Source organism: Tasmannia lanceolata, unplaced genomic scaffold (genome assembly GCF_043159265.1).
Source record: "Tasmannia lanceolata isolate RefF3 unplaced genomic scaffold, GAP_Taslan_0.1 ptg000018l, whole genome shotgun sequence".
NCBI classification, from domain to species: Eukaryota; Viridiplantae; Streptophyta; class Magnoliopsida; order Canellales; family Winteraceae; genus Tasmannia; species Tasmannia lanceolata.
The window spans coordinates 6,571,406-6,587,546 of NW_027518695.1; the positions used below are offsets into that span (position 1 = coordinate 6,571,406).

The 16,141-nt window shown below is 47.1% G+C and overlaps 1 long non-coding RNA gene across 1 annotated transcript; it reads right to left on the minus strand.

Annotated features, from left to right (window-relative positions):
• Window positions 1-2,463: 2,463 nt before the first annotated feature.
• Window positions 2,464-2,921, minus strand: LOC143849801 (uncharacterized). Its single transcript, XR_013235877.1, has 3 exons — window positions 2,891-2,921; window positions 2,670-2,807; window positions 2,464-2,592 (listed from the first exon to the last, which is right to left on the minus strand). It is a non-coding gene; the product is annotated as an uncharacterized LOC143849801 (long non-coding RNA).
• Between the last annotated feature and the right edge of the window lie 13,220 nt (window positions 2,922-16,141).

Sequence of the window (16,141 nt, forward strand, 5' to 3'; positions counted from 1 at the left end):
CCCAGAAACTGGGTCACCAACCTTTTTCCAGCCGAGTGAAGCTGCTGGACTTGGAACTTAAGGTTACCAACCCAGAAAAATTTGGGTTATTAACCTTGGAATGTGGGTTACCAACCCAGAAAATGGGTCAGCAACCATTTTTCCAGCCGAGTAAAGCTGCTGGAATTGAAAATGTCTAAAACCTGTATAAACACAAACACAAACACACTTAATATTCTGTTCACAAACACAAACACACATCATATTATGTTTTAATTTATAACTTCCCTACTCATTCAGAAACAGAAACACACATGTCTAAAACCTGTTTAAATTTACAAGTTCCAACATTGAAATTGAAACACAAACACAAATACACTTCCATAAAACCTGCTTACATTTACAACTTATCCACATTCATAAACAAGTTCACAATTTCCTGTTTCACCAACCAAGTTCTCCACCTATTCACAAACACAAACACACTTCCATTAAACCTATTTCAATTTACAACCTCTCCACCCATTCACAAAGAAAAACACAGACCCCCTGCCAACTTCCCTTGCCATTTAACAAATCCCCTGCCAATCTCCATTAAAAAATAAAGTTTGATCATCAGAAAAAATAAACATCCATCAACATTAGAAGGTGTTCCTATATAAGTGTGCAGTCCCCAAACTCTCCTCGTAAAAATCTCTCACAGAGTTGTAGCCGAAATTCAGGAATGTCTGTCGGCCCAAAGTTCAGTGGTTGACCATGGTAGAGATGCTCAATCGCTTTTAGGACAAAAGCACCGCAATCAACCATGTATAAAAGCATGCATTGAATAGAGTTACTTTTAAGCTAATTACGAATGAGATAGGAATACTAACAAAAATTCAAAAGTTTTAAGTTTGAACCCACCCATTGTTCTGCTTTCGGAAGCCATCCATCTGTGAATATGGAAAGTCATCGATGTTGCAACCCCGGCCCTTCAAATATTCCTTCATTAATGCTACCTGAATTTAAGACAACGAAGGAATATTGAGTGTCATACATATGGAAGTAACTTTAAATGTTACGGAAGATGTTAATTTACTTACAGTGGGAGATGCTCGCTCCTGAAATGAGTCCCCTTCCATTGAGTTGAACTCGACCATCTTTTTATTCACCATATCAACAAGCACAAGAGCCCAATGAAAGTCTTGACAGCATGGGATTAAAATCATCCCAATATCTTCTGACGGGATATGGTCAACTGTACGATGCAATAGCTCGTTCGCCAACCGATCGGACTCCAACTTATGTTTGTCATCCATTAAATCACGCCCTGAAGTCTTATATCCCTGTACAATGAAATGAATTTTGTGGGAACACTAAATCATGGATAAGTTGTAAAGTAACATGTATAGCTACAAAAAAGCCTCTTACATGTACTGACGAAGGAATATATACAATCCGTCCAGTCAAGGCATTGCTGGAGGCGCACAAATACTTCCCATATACATCCAACACCTACAACTCAAAAAAATTTCTTAATTACCTCAACAATGGGTACTGAAGACAACACTTAATTTAAAAAATGACACTTACTTGGCCACTGAGGACTCCTTTAAGGTTCCACAACGTTTTGAGATCCTCGGCCAAGACTTTTACCCCGTCAACGGTCATGAGAATACGACTGCAAAAATATACAAAGGTTAGAGGAAGCAAGTATCTAACTTTGAATAATGGTTAATTGAAAACAAGTGTACTTGCCTTTGGTCTTGTTTTTTCAACTTCTCAATGAGATCAGTTCGCCTTCGTGTTACTTTCTTCGTTGCCCTCTCACTTTTTTTCTTTGTCACTGGGGGTACTGTATAGGGGCTACTCTTGGCGTAGCTTGCTTTCCTATCCCTTCTCTGATTTTTCACTCTCCTCTCAATGCTCCCTAATTTTTCCGTCCTCTTCCTCTTCGCTTTACCCTCAGGGCTATCGAGAATGTTAACAACATCTGACGCTCCTGTTACAACTGCTTCATTTACGAAGCCAACATCTTCAGCCTGACTCATCACATTTATGACCTCCATATCTTCCTCCTCTCTTCTTTTTTCCCCATCTTTTCTCAATTCTTCCTTCTCCATTTCAGCTTTGTCTCCCTCCTGTCTTCTCATCGCTTCCCACTCCTTCTGTATAATTTCCCTCTCAGCTGCAATCTGTATTCGTAAATTCTCTTTCTCCGCCTCCATCTCCACCCTGACTCTTCTTAACCTCTCCTTCTCCTCTTCATTCTGTCCCCTCTTTTTTTTTATATTGTCCCATGCCTCTCCTATCTTCTCCCACTCTCTTTTTATCCTCCTATCCTCACTGGCCTCCTCAGCACCCTCCTGACCACCCTCGTCAACTACAGTATCCCTTCCTTCAAACGCAGGTGTGCCGATCAATGCTGGGACAGTAGGTGACTGCCCTAATGGTTCTCCCTGCCCAATGATTCCTTCTTCCTCGGCTTCGTAATATACAAATAAGGGATACAACACACAAAATTTGTAAACATTACCAGGTTAAATAAAACATAATATAAAAAGAGGTCCATTGCGATACCTGCTCAGGAATGTACTGCAGTTCGTCCTCTCGTGGCGTCAATGTCACCACTACCTAACGATTTGAGAAAGTTGTTAGATCAGAAAATATTACAGACTATCTAAAATGGTATCTAGTAGATAGGGTCTCACCTCAGATTTCTCTATCTTCCCCTGCTCAATCATATAGTACTTATTCGCTTCATTTCCTTTCGACTTCCACTTCAGAATACGTGGACAGGCATCTGGATTTTTAGGTATCCACAACTTCGTGTGCTCGAAAAGCCACACCTGCACACACAAGACAGACTTTGTTAATATTTTATTAATAGGAAGATAAATAAAAATGCAAACTATTGCAGAGGCCATGATACCTGCAATGTGAGGGAGCAACCTCCAAGATATTTCCCCCCTGTGACGGATGCGTTTAAATACTCGAGTAACCAATTGTATATTGCTTCCCCCCAGTTATAGTCGCACATCTTCTCTAAATCATCGATATAGGGCCAAAACAGCTGGTCGGCCCGATGTGCAGCCTGAGTGAATAACACAGTAGCGAACAGGTGTAGCATGACATATTTCACACAAGTCTCTATGGAGGGTTGGTCCTCTAGACCAACTAAGGCCTTGATTTGCACAGAAAGGTCAGATGCCAGAACAGATCCTCTACGAAATGGCCACCCAGGCAGTAAAGGAGTGGGTTTACTCTTGTCCGTCCACGGAACCCTCGCCAAATTAATTTTTTTCCCTCTAAGGGGAAGGCCTAAAGCCAATGCAACATCTCTAGCCCTAAATGGAACTGCGATACCTCCTAGCATGAATGTCTTCGTCGCCGGATCCCACTTACTGTGTAGTGCTCTAATTAGAGGCTTATGCATGACAGCCTCTTCTAGTGGATTCTGTTCTAGGCGGATGAAGTCCTTGAAAGGGGTCTTGCCTATAGCATCATAGTGGGACTGCCGGAACTGTGTACTCCGCATCTCCTTAATAAAGCACGATGGAGAACATCGTGCAGGGACATATGGATCCTGTAAAACAACATACATAATCAGAGCTTCAACTTTTATCAAGTAAACTTAGATTAAAACTGTAAAAATCAAATACACTTACATGTTTCGCCTTCACTTCACTCTTCTAACCTTTCACGTTGCTTTTCATCTTCTGACCTTTCACTTCAACTTTCTTCTTCTCGCCTCTATTTTTCATTTTTGCCTTCCCACCCTTCAATTTTATTTTCCCCTTACCACCTTTCATTTTAATCTCCTCATTCTTTAAACCCATTCCGGGCTTTCTATTACACTTTCGACTCCGGCTCTCATTTGCCTATTAACACAATTAGAGAATAAAAGAGCATTCTATTGAGTAACAATCTAAAACGAGAACAAAAAGGACTACACTTACACGCGTCTTCATTGTAGACTTTGCCTTCTCCCAATCCAACTATATAACTGTCACAAAAAAGAACATAATTAATTGTAATGTAAGTTCATGTTTCTTAAAATGGGGTTCGCAACTCAAATATGTGATTCTCAAGTGTACAAACCATACCAAAAATTACTATATGAACAATGATTTAAAAGAGGATTGGCAACAATCTGAAAATGGGTATTATAAACTCCCTGAGGGGGTTTTCAACGCTAGAGAAGGGGGATTATCAACCTCAATAGAGAGTTTTAACACGTAGGGGATTATCAACCTCAACAGGGGGTTCTCAATACAGGAAATGGGGATTATCAACCTCCCTTGAGGGGGTTTTCAACACTGGAGAAGGGGGATTATCAACCTCAGGAGGGGGTTCTCAACACTGGACAATGAGGATTATCAACCTCAACAGGGGGTTCTCAACAGAAGAGAAGGGGGATTATCAACCACAGGGGGTTCTCAACACACGAGAATGGAGATTATCAACCTCAACAGGGGGTTCCCAACACTGGCAATAGGGATTATCAACCTCCCTTCAGGGGTTTTCAACACTGGAGATGAGGGATTATCAACCTCAATAGGGGGTTTTTAATAGTGGAGAAGGGGGATTATCAATGTACCTAGAAAGGATTCTCAACACTGAAAGTGGGGGATTATCAGCCTGAAAAGGGGTTCCCAACACTGCAAATGGGACATTATGAACTACCTAGAGGAATTATCAACATCCTAGAGAGGGTTACTAACACTGGAAATGAGGGGATTATCAATCTACCTGGAGGGGGTCCTCAACACTTAAATTGAGGGATTATGAACCTCAAAAGGGGGTCCCAACACTGGATATAAAGCATCTCAATACTGGAAAAGGGGGGTACCAACACTGGAAATGGGTTCTCAACACTGAAAAAGGGATATTATGAATCTCAAAAGGGGATTCTCAACACCGAGAATGAGAGATTATCAAAAGGGGGTTCTCCACAGTCAAAATCAAACAAAATAGGGAACAAAAAAAAAATTTAAACCCTAAACATGTAAAGACTTCCAAATACTGATAATGTTACACCACAAAGCACAAAGGTAACTTAATAGAACGAAAAAAAAATGTAAAAAAATATGAAATACGACACCCTAACATACCTGCACGATGGGGATGGGGGAAAAATGAAGCCCACGCCGGAAAAAATGGATCTCTCGTCAGAAAAATGAAGCCCTCGCCGGAGAAAAATCAATCCCTCGCCGGAAAAATGAAGCCCTCGCCGGAGAAAAATGAACCCCTCGCCGGATTAAACTTGATAACGGAGGAGAGAGGTTCGGAATAATGCAGGAAACCGCACCACTCCAGAGAAAAATGAGAGATCTTCACGCCGGTCACACCTCACGCCGGAGAAGATGGGTTTCAGGTGGAGTAAAAGTAAAAAAAAAAACCCTCTCTACAGTTAAAAACGAAGAGACAAAAAGCCTCTCTACAGTTAAAAAAAAAACCCTCTGTACAATGGGTTTTTCGTTCTTAAGGGTATTTACGTAAAAGGGCATGTCAGAAAACGTATTTCGACCTCCGTTCACCAACTTTCAAAAGGGTGTCACCCATTCACTATTTTCCTATTTTTCTGTCACCAGTTGACAATTTTTCCTTATTTCAATGCGAGATCGACTCACCGCGTCGAGTAGACCTTCGCAAGTTTATTCGATGGAGATAAAAGTTTGAACCAAGTCAGTACCAAATAAGGCCCATTAGTCAGACGGTCTATATTGGTTTAGGCCCAAGATTTTTTTTGCCCTAATGTGGGAAATGATATATTTGCCCCTTTTTCTTCCTTGGGAGACCCCGTGGGATAAAAGACTAGTCTAGTCAAGATTTTAACAGGGCTGCAAAAAAAAAAACCGGCCAAACTAATAAACCTAACCGAACCGAGCCTATCGGTTTGGTTCAATTCAATTTTCTTAGGCATTACTACGGTCACGATTAAGACTTTTACTGAATGGTTCAGTTGACGGTTTCGGAGTTTTAATCCGAGACTGAACCAATGGCAAACTCTCACTAAGTAAGTATATAAATGAAAAATAAGAAAAGACTGTTCATTATCATTTGAGTATTTGAGAGGGTTGAAGGTTAGGGTTTTAACTTTCAAGAAATAAAGGAGAGATTTGAATAGATAAACCTTTTGATGAATGATTTGAACAGACAAATCTTTATTTTTATAGATAAACTTATTTAACTACTTGATTTGGATCTGTATTGACTTTGAACAAAAAAAACCGGATAAACCATGAACCAAACTAAACAGAACTCGTAAAAATCGGTTCGGATATGCCCCCTTTGGTTCAGTTACGTTTTGGATTTTCTCCAAACCGATGAGATCGGTTCGGTTAAAAAACCTCCCTAAATCGAACCGGAATGAACCGTGTTCAACACTAGATTTTATACACCAGATGCGGTTGGACGAGAGAGAAGAAAAGGCTGGCCAAGGGAAGAAAATTTAACATCACTTACCCCTCTAACTTATGTACTTAAGTACAGAGCTAGATTTTATCTGCAACCACTACACAATGCAGGAGAGAAAAGGAGGACTGAGATGCGACAAATCTGCTAGACCACTGTCACGTTGATGGTTTTATTGGGATTCGCATTTGTATATATGGTGGGAAAGCAAAATGCTAAAAGGCTCTGCTCACACGTGCCCCGCCTTTCTAGTGTAACAAAGCAGTCGTAGATGCGCTAGAGGCCTAGAGGGGGTGGGCTGGGGAAGAAAAGGAGCTGAATGTATCACTTCCCTAACAAAGCTCTTAAATAAAAATAAAAATAAACTTTCTCCAATGATATTTTACTTTACGGGAATTGCCAGCGTCCAGCCCAAAAGGCTTTTCAGTGCTAAACGAGAAGAAATCATAGGAATGTTGCTATAAGAAGTCATTTAGCAAGCTTAGTAAACAAAGTGTATTAAGAATAATAATATTTGGGTTTAAAAGAAAATTTATGGTAGCAAATTTAGTAAAAGGGATTTGCTAAGCTCTATCGCAAAAGGCTTTTCGCTGCGGGTCTGTTATTCTTAATACGAGGAAGTCTAAACTGAAGGGAGCCCTTGCAAAAAAGAGGTGAAAGGGCTCCCCCATTGGCTGCACATCACCATCATGTTTGACTTTTCAGCCATTATTAATGCATGATGGTGATGTGTAGCCAATAGGAGAGCCCTTTCACTTCTTTTTTGCAAGGGCTCCCTTCAGTCTAGAATAATACACTTTGTTTACTAAGCTTGCTAAATGACTTCTTATAGGAACATTCCTATGATTTCTTCTCGTCTAAAAATTGATATAACAATCCTAATAAATCTAGGTTAGTGGTAGTGGCAATCAAGGTTTAAAATTTTGGTTTCGATACCTGTTTTGGACCCTGAAATTTCAAAATTTCGACCAAAATTTTGAAATTAGGTCGAAACTAATATTTTATTCAATATTAAATTTCGGCCGAAATTACAGAAATTTTGGTAATTTCGGTGAAATATTAAATTAATAAAAAAAAAAAAAAACAGATTTTTTGGGTCAAATTTTGGAAAAACCGAAATTTCAGCCGGTCAGTTTCGGATTTTGGTGGTTTCGGTGTCGGTCTCCACCGAAATCCGAAGTTTGAAATTTCGGATTTCGGTCGAAATTTAAAACCATGGTGGCAATCGGCACAACCATGTTTAGATGATGGGATGAACTCACATTATTCTTTTCTTTTTTAATTGATTTTTTAGGTAGGCAAGCTGGAGTTAGGTGTACACCCACCAGATCAATAATGTAGAAAATTAAATGTTACAAACGGGTATATTGAGCCTCACAACTGCTCAAATATACAATTTACAGAAGAGAGGGGATGATTGGAAGAGGAATATATTCTCCCTTAAAACCCCAATCATGCTGAGAAACGAAGTCCGCCTTGCATTTTCTTCTCTTCATACAGGAGTAATTCACCGGGACTTAAATGAGAGGAGAGTTTCTTTAATCTTTACACGCATCGATCTTCAACGTAATGTCATTCCATTTCTCATTGATCTCCTTCCTGTTTTTGCAAGAGATAAGATAACCCTTGGTGGATTGCGTGACTTTCCAATGCGTATATCTCTCCTGTTAGGCCTAAAATCGGTAACAGGTTATGGTAGGGCTGGGTGGTCCGAGCTAACGAGCCACGACTGAATGGCTGGTTGAGTCATGCGCTGCACAGAGTACAGACAAGAAAGAAAAGGGTCAGAGGACCAACCCGGAGTGATACTCCGGACGGGCGCTTCGACACTCAAGTCAGTATGAGCAGGAGTGCAGAGCAATGTCAGAGCAAAAAGCTTAGAGTTTTGGTTCTCAGTTTTTCCGGACCCTCACCTTAGCACAAGTGAAGGCTATTTATAGTGATTCTGAGCCACCTGTCTAGGACAGGTGGTAGTTCTGAGCCAGGTGGTGGCCTCTGTATGGACCAGGTTTCATACCTAAGGAGGGCAGGTGGAGGTCCCTGATTGGTCCAGGTGCCACACCTAGTGGAGACAGGTGTTGGCCTTCCAGCGGTCCATGTGAGGGCCACGTGGCAGCAGCTAATTGGATGCTGAGTTCGGATTCCCTCAGTGCTGAGTCCGGATTCCCTCGGCGCTGAGTCCGGACCCTATCAGTTGCCCCCTAGTTCTTCAAGCCATGAAAGTGGCTAGAAGAAGCAAAGAGGAGGTAAAGACAGCGTCGGGCCGGCCTTAAGACCTCCAGGCAGCTTAGGCCGGGCTCAGACTCAGCTAGGAGAAATAGTGGCCGGACAGGAGACTCCGGGCGCCCTGGCCTGGCCTTGGCGTTTGGCCTGAAGGAGTACGGCCGGGCAGAAGGCATTCGGCAATCCAGTACGGCTAAATTTTTGACCAGAGGTCTGGGCGGCCAGGGGTCCTGGACGTCCTTGGTTCAGGAAGTCATGTGGTCCTGTTCGGCTAAGGCTGTGAACGGCCAGCCGGGCAAGTCTTTGCTGGTAAAGCTTTTTGTCGCCTAGCGCTTTTGTCGTCTAGCGAACGCGCCATATCCTGTCCGGACAGCCGGACAGGTCTTTTGTCTTTTGAATTATCCTGTCCGGACAGCCGGACAGCCGGACAGGTCTTTTGTCGCCTAGCGCTTTTGTCGTCTAGCGAACGCGCCATATCCTGTCCGGACAGCCGGACAGGTCTTTTGTCTTCTAGCGCTTTTGTCGTCTAGCGAACGCGCCATATCCTGTCCGGACAGCCGGACAGGTCTTTTGTCTTCTAGCGCTTTTGTCGTCTAGCGAACGCGCCATATCCTGTCCGGACAGCCGGACAGGTCTTTTGTCTTTTAAATTATCCTGTCCGGACAGCCGGACAGGTCTTTTGTCGCCTAGCGCTTTTGTCGTCTAGCGAACGCGCCATATCCTGTCCGGACAGCCGGACATGTCTTTTGTCTTCTAGCGCTTTTGTCGTCTAGCGAACGCGCCATATCCTGTCCGGACAGCCGGACAGGTCTTTTGTCTTCTGAATGCACATTATCCTGTCCGGACAGCCGGACAGGTCTTTTGTCTTTTGAATGCGCCATATCCTGTCCGGACAGCCGGACAGGTCTTTTGTCCTCTAGCGCTTTGGGACCTGTGCCTTGTATTTAATGCAGGCGGCGCATTTAATGCGGACGACGCATTTAATGCGAGCGGCGCATTTAATGCGGAAGGCGACGTGACGCACTCCGGCTGGCGGAAAGGGGCGGGATTTTTCCCGCTCTTCCCAGCTTCTCTATAAATACTGAAGTTTACTCTTCATTTCTTACTTTTCATCTTTTACTCTCCTCCTCTTCTGTTCGGCTACTCAAGTTCTCTGCCCGCTTCGGATCAGTGAGCCCGGAGGTCCTCGTCCAACACTTCAGTTCGGTAATCTTTTTTAGCTTTTAGCTTTTCTTTTCTTCCTTTTTTATGTCTAGCACTAGTTCGGAGACGGACTCCAGTTCAAAGGAGTCCGGTTCGACCAGTACCGCATCGGGGTCCGGGGCGTCGGAGAGGGCGGTTCCGGCCTCACCTATAGTGGAGGCCGGTGTTGAGGGCGAAGAGCTAGTGATCGTAATAGACGAGGAGAGCGGTGAGGAAATGAGTGTGGACTTAGACACAATCCCGGCCTGTGGGGACGGACCGGACCGGGTAGAAACCAGCGACGATGATGAGGATGTCGAAGCGGCAGTCCCTCAATCGTCGCGCATGCCAGTCGAGGTGATAGCGGAGGCACAGATGGAAGCCAACCCGCAGTATAACATCGGGGCCCTATACGAGGTGAACCATCTGTGGCCGAACAGGCTTCAGATCGTCAGGGACAAATACTGTATTCCTAGCCGGTACATTCTGAGGGCGGCTGTCGAAGGGGATCGGGCCAGCAACGATAGCGCAGACCTCTGCGTATATGAAGAGGCCTTACGGGCCGGGCTTAGGCTCCCCTTCCACCCCTTTTTTGCGGACGCACTGAATTATTACGGGCTGGCAGTTACACAGGTCGTCCCAAACTCTTGGAGAACGCTGATCGGCTTCTTGTACCTTCTTGAAGTCCGGCTCCGTAGGAACCCCACCGTGCCCGTCTTCAGGATGTGTGCGCACCTGAAGAGGCATAAGGACGGCGGCTGGATCTACATTAGCCAGAGGCCTGAAATGAAAATGATCACTGGGATACCTTCTTCCATTCACACATGGAAGAACAGGTTCTTCTATGTAAAGGACACCGCGCCGGGCTCGCACTGGCCGTTCTCATTACAATGGAGAACGCCGGACACTCGCCGCCTTAGTAAGAAACCAGCCCTCGAGGACTATGACCATATGACCTTCGCTCTGATCAAAGAAGAGCTCAAGCGAGGTCCAATACACTGCTCAGAGTTCGAAGAAGAGGCCGAGCTGGTCGCACTCGGGGTCAGTCGTGCGACGCCGGCACGTACGTAGATCCTTTAGGATAACATTTTGTTTTTCTGAAGTGTTCTTCAATTTTCATATTTCTGACTGCGCTCCGTTCTCTTTTGCAGAAATGGTGAAGCAGATGTCCCTTTTGGACAGAATCAAGCAGTCCTCGGGCGCGTCCCCAGCGCAGGAGCAGCCCCAAACAAAGGGCAAGAAGAGGAAGGTGCCGGAGTCGACTCCGCCGATGGTCGCGCTGGCTAAGCCTCTGAAAAGCAGCCGGGCGACGCATAAGCTTGCCCTATCGAGCCGGGCAGAAACCACGGGTCAGAGCTCCAAGTCCGGAGCGGCGACAGGGCCAAAACACGGCGGGGCAGTACTTGGTATCCCGGCCACCGCATCGGTTGGAGGCGACAACGTCTTCCGCCCGAACTGGGCCGTGCAGAAAACGGACACCGGCCTGGGGGATACCTGGGTGGCCACAGAGTTGATGTACAAGGGCGTCCTCCCACGCGACCGGTTAGAAGTCGAAAAGGAGGTGCCGGAGACCTGCGAAGCGGCGGGCAGACGAGCTGTACCATGTGCTCTGGGCGTATCGGACTACTCCGCGTACGGCCACAGGCGAGTCGCCCTTCAATCTCTCCTTCGGAACAGAAGCAGTGATCCCGGTTGACATCGGCGTCCCCTCCCCAAGGATCGTCCATTTCAGTGAGCAGCTCAACGGGGACGGACTCCGTGCCAACCTTGACTTGCTTGAAGAAGTCCGTGAGGAATCTCAGATCAGGTCGGCGGCCTATAAGCAGAAAGTATCCAGATATCACGACGTTAAGATCCGATCAAGAGAATTCCGTGCCGGCCACCTAGTCCTGAGGAAAGCCTCCGTTTCCCAGCCAAGAAGCGTGGGCAAGCTCTCTCCGACCTGGGAAGGACCGTACCGAATCAAAGAAGTCATCCGCCCAGGAAGCTATCGGTTAGAGTCCCTCGACGAACAGATGCTACCACACGCCTGGAATTCTAGAAATCTTCGGATCTACTATCAGTAATTTTGTTTGCCTTTATAGGCTTGTAAAGAACTGCTGTAATCATCCAAGTTCTGGAATGAATAAAATAAGTTTCCCGAACAATTGTCCCTCTTTGAGTAACTTATCTAGACATCAGCATATAGCAGTAGTGGTGCACTCCGGCTCATCCTAGCGGCTTGGAGATCAGTTCCAGCCAGGACGCCCGCAGTGGAAACCACCTTCAAATATTTCCTAAGTGTTTGAGTACCAAGCTTCCAGCTCGGTTCTCGCAGACTTAGGACGAGCAGTAGTGGTGCACTCCGGCTCATCCTAGTGGCTTGGAGATCAGTTCCAGCCAGGACGCCCGGAGTGGAAACCACCTTCAAATATTTCCTAAGTGTTTGAGTACCAAGCTTCCAGCTCGGTTCTCGCAGACTTAGGACGAGCAGTAGTGGTGCACTCCGGCTCATCCTAGCGGCTTGGAGATCAGTTCCAGCCAGGACGCCCACAGTGGAAACCACCTTCAAATATTTCCTAAGTGTTTGAGTACCAAGCTTCTAGCTCGGTTCTCGCAGACTTAGGACGAGCAGTAGTGGTGCACTCCGGCTCATCCTAGCGGCTTGGAGATCAGTTCCAGCCAGGACGCCCGCAGTGGAAACCACCTTCAAATATTTCCAGCTCAGTTCTCGATGCAGCACATAAATAATACGTACAAAAAATAAGAATGCTGTACAGACAGTTGAACAAAAATGTATTTGTATTCAGTATTCATATTACAAAATTGCTCTCCTCGCCGAGCTGGCTTACAAAGAATGGGCATTACAAACTGTGCAAAAAAACATATCACCAAAAAGAAAGAAGGTGGCTACTCAGGCCTCCTCGTCTGCCACCACCTCGGTGACGACCTCTGTGGGAGTGAGGGTTGCAAGCTCGCCGCCCTCCGCAGAGGAGACGGCGGCCACAGTCACCTCCGCATCTACCTCAATAGGCCGGGAGGAGTCCGGTTCGTCTTCCTCCTCATCTTCCTCATCCTCTGGAGGTGCATACGGGACGGTTAGCCCGTCCAAGGAGATGTCGGGGTGAAGCTTCTTCACCTGCTCGGAGCAGAGAAGGAAACCCGCCCTGTAAGCCTGGAGGCCTAAGTCGAAGTGCTGGGCCTCCTTCCTCTCCTCAGTTTCCTTCACGGCCTTCTCCACGGCCGCCTTCTCCTTCCTTCCGGCCCTCTCTGCCGAACTTAGGAGATCCTGCACGGCCTGGTTTTTGACCCTCTGCAGTTCGTCCTGTAAGCTGTTGAGTTCGGCTTCTTTGATCTGGACGGCTTCAGTGAGCTCGCCGTTCTCCTTCTGGAGCTGGGCCTTTTCGGACTCGATCCTTGTGATCGTCTCAGAGAAGAGATATCGCTTGTTGGCCATATCCCTTGAGTAGACCTGGAGTTGATAGAGGGCGGAGCTGATTGCCGCTTCGCAGGTCTCCGGCACCTCCTTTTCGACTTCTAACCGGTCGCGTGGGAGGACGCCCTTGTACATCGAAATGGACGATCCTTGGGGAGGGGACGCCGATGTCAACCGGGATCACTGCTTCTGTTCCGAATGAGAGATTGAAGGGCGACTCGCCTGTGGCCGTACGCGGAGTAGTCCGATACGCCCAGAGCACATGGTACAGCTCGTCTGCCCAACGCCCGGCCTTGCCATCCAGTCTCTTCTTTATCCCCTGCAAGAGGGTCCTGTTCGTCACCTCTGTTTGCCCATTAGTCTGAGGATGTGCCACAGATGTGAATCTCTGCTCTATGTGCAGGTCAGAACAAAACTTTCGGAAGTTCCTCGAGTCGAACTGCTTGCCATTGTCCGTTATGAGGACCCGGGGGATTCCGAACCTACACACCACTGATTTCCAGAAGAAATTCTGTACATTCTGCTCTGTGATCTTGGCCAGAGGCTCTGCTTCTACCCATTTGGTGAAATAATCAATAGCGACAACGACGAACTCACGGCCTCCCGAGGCCGGCGGAAAGGGGCCCAGAATATCCATTCCCCATACTGCGAAGGGAAGAGGACTGATGATCGGGGCCATCGGAACGGGTGGCTGGTGGACAGTCGGAGAGAACTTCTGGCACTTCTCACACTTTTTCACAAGGCTCAGCGCGTCCTTCCTCAATGTAGGCCAGTACAGAACTCTCAGGAGGATTTTAATGGCGAGGGCCTTGCCCCCGAGGTGCTCTCCGCAGATTCCTTCATGGGTTTCCTGCAGGGCTAACAAGGCATCACTGGGGCGAAGACACCTCAAATACGGGAGGGTATACGACCTCTTGTATAGAGTCTCGCCATCCAGTGAAAACCTCGCTGCCCTCTACGTGACCTTACGGGCCTCCTTTCTCTCTCCAGGGAGCTCTCCGCTGCGCAGATACCTGATTATCTCATCCATCCAGCACGGCTCATCGTCAATCTGCATCACCACGACGGACTGGGCATCGATACTGGACCTCTTCAGAAACTCCATGCGAATTTCTCTGAGGGCGGTGTAACCTGAGGCTGCAAGCTTTGATAGCACATCTGCCTTAACATTCTCTGCTCTGGGGATTCTGACGACCTCAAAGCTCTTGAAATGAACGGCCAGACTGCGAACCCTTCCCAAGTACTTGATCATTCGCTCTTCACGGGCTTCGTATACTCCCTGGATCTGACAGACGACCAGCTGTGAATCGCAGTACGCCCTTAACCTCTGAGCACGGGTCTGTACAGCGAGATTCATCCCGGCTATGAGCGCTTCATATTCTGCTTCATTGTTGGACGCACGGAAACCAAACCTCAGGGCGTAGTTCAGGACGAAGTCCTCTGGTCCAGTGAGAACTAGTCCTGCACCACACCCTGTTTTGTTCGATGACCCGTCCACATAAACTTCCCAGAGCGGCTCTTCATCAAAAACTGGGTGCGCGATGACGGACTCAGTCCCGGGGGGCGGTGATGCTCTGGAAACGATTCGAGGCTCCGGTACAGCCAGCTCTGCTTCTGGAGATGGAACTGCTACCAGTCCGGGGTCTGGGTCCGGAACTGTGCACTCGGCTATGAAGTCAGCGAGAATCTGAGCTTTGATCGCCGGCCTGGGCAGATACTTGAGATCAAACTCACTGAGCTCCACGGCCCACTTGACAAGTCGGCCCGAAGTATCTGGTCGGTGGAGGATCTGTCTGAGAGGCTGCCCTGTCAAGACCTTGATTGTGTGCGCCTGGAAGTATGGCCTTAGCTTCCGGGCCGCCATAATAAGGGCACACACGAGCTTTTCTACTCGCTGATATCTGGTCTCTGCATCATGGAGGACCTTGCTGACATAGTAGATCGGCTTTTGCTGGTTAGACTCTTCTCTGATCAGTACTGCTGCGACTGCCAAGGGTCCTGCTGAGAGGTACAGAATCAGCTCTTCTCCTGGCTCCGGCGTGGACAACAAGGGGGGGGAGGATAAGTACTGCTTCAGCTCCTCGAACGCTGCTTGACATTCTGGAGTCCAGGGCGCGGTTTTTATACCTTTGATCGCATTGAAGAACGGGAGGCATCTCTCGGCGGATTTTGAAATAAACCGCCCCAGAGCTGCCACCAGCCCGGTCAGCCGCTGTACTTCTCTGATAGTGCTGGGAGGAGTCAGCTCCATTACCGCCTTGATCTTCTCCGGATTCGCCTCTATTCCTCTCTGGCTTACCATGAAGCCCAGGAATTTGCCTGCTCCGACGCCAAACGTACATTTGGTCGGATTAAGCTTCATGTTATGTTCCCTCAAGACTTGGAAGGCCTCTTCGAGGTCGGAGACGTGGTTGGAAGCACTTCTGCTCTTCACTAGCATATCATCAACGTAGACCTCCATGTTCCGACCGATCTGATTTCTGAACAGCTTGTTGACGAGACGCTGGTAAGTGGCTCCTGCATTCTTCAGTCCGAAAGGCATCACCCGATAGCAATAAGTCCCCTGGTCGGTAACGAATGATGTCTTCGGGATGTCTGACTCGTACATTCTGATTTGATTGTATCCTGAGAAAGCATCCATGAAACTGAGCAGCTCGTGACCTGCTGTAGCGTCAATGAGCTGGTCTATTTTGGGGAGTGGGTAGCTGTCCTTTGGGCAGGCCTTGTTCAGGTCTGTGAAGTCTATACAGGTCCTCCACTTCCCATTGGACTTTTTCACCATCACCACATTCGCGAGCCAGTCCGGATACTGGATCTCACGGATGAAATCGGCCTTCAAAAGCCTCTCCACCTCTTCTCTGATGGCTCTCCGCCTTTCTGCCGCAAAGTGTCTCCGCTTCTGCTTCACGGGCTTGCATGTCTGATCGACACCGAGCTCGTGGGTGC